The sequence below is a fragment of the Triticum aestivum genome, chromosome 3B, assembly GCF_018294505.1.
Source record: "Triticum aestivum cultivar Chinese Spring chromosome 3B, IWGSC CS RefSeq v2.1, whole genome shotgun sequence".
NCBI classification, from domain to species: domain Eukaryota; kingdom Viridiplantae; phylum Streptophyta; class Magnoliopsida; order Poales; family Poaceae; genus Triticum; species Triticum aestivum.
Window position 1 is genome coordinate 26159820 of NC_057801.1, and position 8052 is coordinate 26167871.

Genomic DNA, 8052 nt, shown 5'->3' on the forward strand with positions numbered 1-8052 from the left:
GAGGATAACAAGATGGGGTTTATATCATATTGCTTGAGTTTATCCCTCTACATCATGTCATCTTGCTTAATGCGTTACTCTGTTCTTATGAACTTAATACTCTAGATGCAAGCATGAGTCGGTCGATGTGTGAAGTAATAGTAGTAGATGCAGGCAGGAGTCGGTCTACTTGTTGCGGACGTGATGCCTATATACATGATCATGCCTAGATAATCTCATAATTATTCACTTTTCTATCAATTGCTCGACAGTAATTTGTTCATCCACCGTAATACTTATGCTATCTTGAGAGAAGCCACTAGTGAAACCTATGGCCCCCGGGTCTATCTCTTATCATATTTGCTTCCAATCTACTTTTATTTGCATCTTTACTTTTTGCATTTATATTATAAAATATCAAAAATATATTTATCTTATCATATTATCTCTATCAGATCTCACTTTCGCAAGTGGTCGTGAAGGGATTGCCAACCCCTTTTATTGCGTTGGTTGCGAGTTCTTTGTTTGTTTGTGTAGGTGCGTGGGATTTTTGAGGAGCCTCCTACTAGATTGATACCTTGGTTCTCAAAAACTGAGGGAAATACTTACGCTACTATTGCCGCATCACCCTCTCCTCTTCGAGGAAAACCAAAGCAAGCTCAAGACGTAGCACGGCGCGCATCGCACTGCAGCCAAAAGGCTGGCTGGTGGAGGGGATAAGATGGGTTCACGTGAAGAACGAGCCTGCCTGCACGCACAAGGGCGCACACACCCGTCGGGCGCGCACACATACAGGTTGGCCGCAAGGCCGCTCTGTTCATCAACACACACACACACACACACACACACACACACACACAAGCAGTTCAATATACATAAAGGGCGTGTTTGGTGGCCGCATGCAGCCCAACCAGGCCCGCGCGGGATGGGCGCGACCTGTTTGGTTGGCTGGGTTGCATGCGGTTTGAGGCCCTCACGGACCTCAAAGCAGCCCGCAGCCTGGCCTGGCGGAAACTGCCGAATCGGCAGTTTCTAGCGAGCCTGGCCGGGTGCGGCCGTGCCTACGGGGCAGTTGCACGCCTCGAGCAGCGCGGGAGATGGAGGCGACGTCTCATTATTCACCCCCACTCTCCTGTCACGGTCCAGGTGCACTGTTCCCACTGCTCCCTCTCTCTCCCTCACCGCTCCTCCCTCTCCTCTCCTGTTTTCCGATGGCTCCGCCACGCCCACCGCCGTGCCGCCCTCTGACCCCGGTCGACCAGTGCATCACCAGCATCCAGGAGTGCTGGCTGGCCGGGCTCCAGAACTTGGGCCGCGACCTGGCATCGGCGGAGCGAGCGCCGTCCCCCATCTGCTGCCGGCCTCCACGAGCACCGACCAATGCGGTGTCAGCCGCTCCTGCTCCGCGCCGATTCCGGACCTCGTGGTCCTGGGCTCGGCGCCAGCGCCGTCGACGGAGCCGCCCCTTCTTGGGACCCCATTGGGCTTGGGGGTTTTCTTGACCCCCGTCCAAGGGTTTTCTCCGGTCGGCGGGCCATCCTTCTCGACCTCCGGCGTGGCGTTCAGCACAGGGCCGATGCCTCAGGCCGTTGCCGGGGCCGGCTCGTCCTCTGCTCCGCCACCTCTATCCTTCCCGCCGGTGTTTTCACCCCGGCCTCGGTTCGACGCGGCTGCGCGTGCTCCAGTGAGTCAAACCCCCTCATAGCTTGCTCCTAGATGTAGATTAGCGGTTAATTTCTTAGGCATGTGCTAGGGTTGATAGGGTTCTAGCAGATCTGATTGGATGTGATCCCAATCGAATCCAATCGGACTGATCTGTTCTTGTTTTGTTAGTGTGTGTGCTAGGATAATTTTCTTGTGCTACTGCTTGTGTGTCCTAAGATTTGTGCTACATGCTAGTACATGTGTTCATGCTAGAATCATGTTCATGTTGACTGATGAATGTTATACTGATGGCATGTTCATGTTGACTGATGAATGCTAGAATCATGTTGACTAATGGCATGTTCATGTTAGGATCATGTCCTTGTTTCATGTTGCATGTTGAAGCTAGGGTTTGTGCCATCAGTGGATGTTATACGTGCATGTAGTAGGACCATTTTAGGATGGTCCCAAATCTGCATGGCTGCACATGGGTGCTATTGGCACTTGCTGTTGCTATTTTTAGATGTTTCCTTGTTTAGGATAGTGAAGTGATCAGTGCCAGTTGCAGCAAAGAAGCTGCCACTGATCAGTGACTTGCCCAACAGCAAGTGTCATTGATAAGTGGCATTAGGCAAATGCCACTTATCAATGGCACTTGCTGTTGGGCAAAATGCCACTTATCAATGGCACTTGCTATTGGGCAAGTCACTGATCAGTGTCATTGATCAGTGCCATTTGCACTACAGCAAGTAGATTAGTGATCTTGCCCAACAGCAAGTGCCACTGATCATTGCCATTTGGCCATGAGCACATGCCACTGATCAGTGGCACTTGCTGTTGGGCAAATGCCACTGATCAGTGGCACTGATTAGTGGCACTTGCTGTTGGGCAAGTCCATTGACCAGTGCCACTGATCAGTGGCATTTGCTTGCTTGCTTGCTTTGTTTGATACTAATACTTGTCATGTTGCCTGACAAGATACTGAAGACCGACTGGGATGTGGCGGGTGGAGGAGCTTAGGTGGTGGCCAGAGATGAGCGCGCCGAGGATTTCATCCCCATGAACAGGTGGCTCGGGACGGTGGACCTGCCTGGCAGGATCGCCTTCATGAGTGTGACTCGTTCAAGGGGACGATCTTCAAGGCAGGGGCACGAGGAGGGAGCCAGGGAGCCGATGCGATTCTACCAGCAGATCAAGGACAACGAGGACCTCGCCATGCTCGTCGTCCCTCCCAAATTCGTGGAGGTGATGAACACTTGGCTGGTCATCAAGCGACTCCCGCGCGTGGTCAGGCTCTCGGCGAACAAGCGGTGCGTATTCTGGGTGCAGGTCCAGAACTTCGAGGGCCACATGGTGCTTGGCCGGGGGTGGAACTACTTCTGCCGCCGCCGCCGCATCGTCCCCGGCGACCTTATCGTTGTGCGCATCTCAGGACTCGGACTGAAGGTTCACATGTACAACCACGACTTGTAGGTGATGTGCAGGTATCGTTGCAGCAGGCACAACTGCCATGGTGGCATCGAGTAGGCTATGTAGTTAAGTTAAGTAAGGTGTTAGTGTAAAACTTTTATGGTGTGTGGCGAGACTTGTGCTGGGAACTTGTTCATATTTTGGCCAGGAGCAGTACCCTGGCACGGAGCAGGGAAGGAGGATGCCCCTGCTCTTAATCTAGACTTATGCTATCTAGTTAAGTAGTTTGCTGTCATTTGCTTGCTTACTGTGTTAAGTTTGTTGTCATTACATTGCTTGCTTTGTTTGATCTTGCTGTTGTGATGTTGCTGTTGTGCTGATCATGTGTGGTGGTAAGGTCACCACATTTGAATGGGGTGAGTAGAACATAAACGCTGTTTGCAACCGAACAACTGAAGTTTGCATCTGCTCACACCCTAAGCACAAATGCGGGCAACCAAACAGCAGGGGGTAAGTGCCTCTCGATGCGATGCAGGCAACCAAACAGGTTGCATCTGCTACATATGAGGTTGTATTTCAGCAAGCAGGCTGGCTGGAGATGGCATGCAATGCAACTACTGTTGCAAACTGCAACCAAACATGCCTAAAGCTCTCCCGATTCTCTCCGTCGAGCTGGTCGGCCGGCTGGCTGCACGCCTCCATCGCAGCCTCAGGTAATTAAGGTGAGATTTATGATTATTATACTGCACAGGTAAGCAGGGAGCCGCCAAGCTGTAGTGCTGTACACAGATGCACAAATTGGATTATAGCCGCGGCGAACAGGTGACCATATCAGTTTGTCTATTTCACATTTAGATGTTTTTTAAGGATGTCACATCTAAATTCCCATAAATATATAATACAACAACAAGAAACAAAAAGAATTAGGACAAAAAAATAGGGGGTCTGTCTAGAACACATCTAGATGTGACATAACTATGTCACATCTAAACTGATGTCCACTTTGTTTGTGGTCTTTTTTTTGCTCTAGTTTTTTTTGTTTCTTGTTGTTGCATTATATAGTTGTGGGAGCTTAGTGTTGGAAATATGCCCTAGAGGCAATAATAAATAAGTTATTATTATATTTCCTCGTTCATGATAATCATTTATTATTCATGCTATAATTGTATTGATAGGAAACTCAGATACATGTGTGGATACATAGACAACACTATGTCCCTAGTAAGCCTCTAGTTGACTAGCTCATTGATCAATAGATGGTTACAGTTTCCTGACCATGGACATTGGATGTCATTGATAACGGGATCACATCATTAGGAGAATGATGTGATGGACAAGACCCAATCCTAAGCCTAGCATAGAGATCGTGTAGTTTGTATGCTGAAGCTTTTCTAATGTCAAGTATCTTTTCCTTAGACCATGAGATTGTGCAACTCCCGGATACCGTAGGAATGCTTTGGGTGTACCAAACGTCACAACGTAACTGGGTGGCTATAAAGGTGCACTACAGGTATCTCCGAAAGTGTCTGTTGGGTTGGCACGAATCGAGACTGGGATTTGTCACTCCGTGTAAACGGAGAGGTATCTCTGGGCCCACTCGGTAGGACATCATCATAATGTGCACAATGTGATCAAGGGGTTGATCATGGGATGATGTGTTACGGAACGAGTAAAGAGACTTGCCGGTAACGAGATTGAACAAGGTATCAGTATATCGACGATCGAATCTCGGGCAAGTATAATACCGCTAGACAAAGGGAATTGTATACGGGATTGATTGAGTCCTTGACATTGTGGTTCATCCGATGAGATCATCGTGGAACATGTGGGAGCCAACATGGGTATCCAGATCGCGCTGTTGGTTATTGACCGGAGAACGTCTCGGTCATGTCTGCATGATTCCCGAACCCGTAGGGTCTACACACTTAAGGTTCAATGACGCTAGGGTTATAAAGGAAGTTTGTATGTGGTTACCGAATGATTTTCAGAGTCCCGGATGAGATCCCGGACGTCACGAGGAGTTCCGGAATGGTCCGGAGGTAAAGATTTATATATGGGAAGTCCTGTTTTGGTCACCGGAAAAGTTTCAGGTTTTGTCGGTAATGTACCGGGACCACCGGGAGGGTCCCAGGGGTCCACCAAGTGGGGCCACCGGCCCCGGAGGCTTGCATGGGCCTAGAGTGGAAAGGGACCAGCCCCAGAGTGGGCTGGTGCACCTCCGACCCTTGCCCAAGGCGCAGCTAGGAGGGGAGAGGGGAAACCCTAGGCGCAGATGGGCCTATAGGCCCACCCTAGGGCGCGCCCCCTCTCTCCCCCTCTTGGCCGCCCCCTCCAACTCCCATCTAGGGCTGGCCGCCGCCCCCTAGGGGTGGAAACCTAGGTGGGGGAGCAGCCCCCTCTCCCCCTATATATAGTGGAGGCATTGGAGCAGCCCAACACATGAGTTTCTTCTCCCGTTGGCGCAGCCCTACCTCTCTTTCTCCTCATATCTCGCGGTGCTTGGCGAAGCCCTGCTGGACTACCACGCTCCTCCATCACCACCACGCCATTGTGCTGCTGCTGGATGGAGTCTTCCTCAACCTCTCCCTCTCTCCTTGCTGGATCAAGGCGTGGGAGACGTCACCGGGCTGTACGTGTGTTGAACGCGGAGGTGCCGTCCGTTCGGCACTAGGATCTCCGGTGATTTGGATCACGATGAGTACGACTCCTTCAACCCCGTTCTCTTGAACGCTTCCGCTTAGCGATCTACAAGGGTATGTAGATGCACTCACCTTCCCCTCGTTGCTGGTTTCTTCATAGATAGATCTTGGTGACACGTAGGAAAATTTTGAATTTCTGCTACGTTACCCAACAGTTGCATCATGAGCTAGGTCTATTGCGTAGATTCTTTGCACGAGTAGAACACAAAGTAGTTGTGGGCGTTGATTTTGTTCAATATGCTTACCGTTACTAGTCCAAACTTGTTTCGACGGTATTGTGGGATGAAGCGGCCCGGACCGACCTTACACGTACTCTTACGTGAGACAGGTTCCACCGACTGACATGCACTTGGTGCATAAGGTGGCTAGCGGGTGCCAGTCTCTCCCACTTTAGTCGGATCGGATTCGATGAAAAGGGTCCTTATGAAGGGTAAATAGCAGTTGACATATCACGTTGTGGTTTTTGCGTAGGTAAGAAACGTTCTTGCTAGAAACCCATAGCAGCCACGTAAAACATGCAAACAACAATTAGAGGACGTCTAACTTGTTTTTGCAGGGTATGCTATGTGATGTGATATGGCCAAGAAGAATGTGATGAATGATATGTGATGTATGAGATTGATCATGTTCTTGTAATAGGAATCACGACTTGCATGTCGATGAGTATGACAACCGGTAGGAGCCATAGGAGTTGTCTTTATTTATTGTATGACATGCGTGTCATTGAACAACGCCATGTAATTACTTTACTTTATTGCTAACCGGTAGCCATAGTAGTAGAAGTAATAAGTTGGCGAGACAACTTCATGGAGACACGATGATGGAGATCATGGTGTCATGCCGGTGATGATGATGATCATGGAGCCCCGAAGATGGAGATCAAAAGGAGCAAAATGATATTGGCCATATCATGTCACTAATTGATTGCATGTGATGTTTATCATGTTTATACATCTTATTTGCTTAGAACGACGGTAGTAAATAAGATGATCCCTCATTAAAATTTCAAGAAAGTGTTCCCCCTAACTGTGCACCGTTGCGAAAGTTCGTCGTTTCTAAGCACCACGTGATGATCGGGTGTGATGGATTCTTACGTTCACATACAACGGGTGTAAGACAGATTTACACATGCGAAACACTTAGGGTTAACTTGACGAGCCTAGCATGTACAGACATGGCCTCGGAACACAGAGACCGAAAGGTCGAGCATGAGTCGTATAGTAGATACGATCAACATGAAGATGTTCACCGATGATGACTAGTCCGTCTCACGTGATGATCGGACACGGCCTAGTTGACTCGGATCATGTAATCACTTAGATGACTAGAGGGATGTCTATCTGAGTGGGAGTTCATAAGATGAACTTAATTATCCTGAACATAGTCAAAAGATCTTTGCAAATTATGTCGTAAGCTCACGCTTTAGTTCCACTATTTAGATATGTTCCTAGAGAAAATATAGTTGAAAGTTGACAAGAGCGATTATGCGGACAATAGAAAACTTATGTCCTTAATGCACCGCTCAGTGTGCTGAACCTCAAACGTTGTCTGTGGATGTTGTGAACATCGGACACACACATTTTGATAACTACGTGATAGTTCAGTTAAATGGTTTAGAGTAGAGGCACCAAAGACGTTTTCAAAACATCGCGGAACATATGAGATGTTTTGAGGGCTGAAATTGGGATTTCAGGCTCGTGCCCACGTCAAGAGGTATGAGACCTCCGACGATTTTCTTAGCCTGCAAACTAAGGGAGAAAAGCTCAATCGTTGAGCTTGTGCTCAGATTGTCTGAGTGCAACAATCACTTGAATCGAGTGGGAGTTGATCTTCCAGATGAGATAGTGATGTTTCTCCAAAGTCATTGCCACCAAGCTGCTAGAGCTTCGTGATGAACTATAACATATCAGGGATAGATATGATGATCCTTGAGGTATTCGCGTTGTTTGACATCGCGAAAGTAGAAATCAAGAAGGAGCATCAATTGTTGATGGTTGGTGAATCCACTAGTTTCAAGAAGGGCAAGGGCAAGAAGGGGTGCTTCATGAAACGGCAAATCAGCTGCTGCTCTAATGAAGAAACCCAAGGTTGAACCCAAACCCGAGACTAAGTGCTTCTGTAATAAGGGGAATAACCACTGGAGCAGAATTACCCTAGATACTTGGTAGATGAGAAGGCTGGCAAGGTCGATAGAAGTATATTGGATATACATTATGTTAATGTGTACTTTACTAGTACTCCTAGTAGCACCAGGGTATTGAGATACCGGTTCGGTTGCTAAGTGTTAGTAACTCGAAATAAAAGAGCTACGGAATAAACG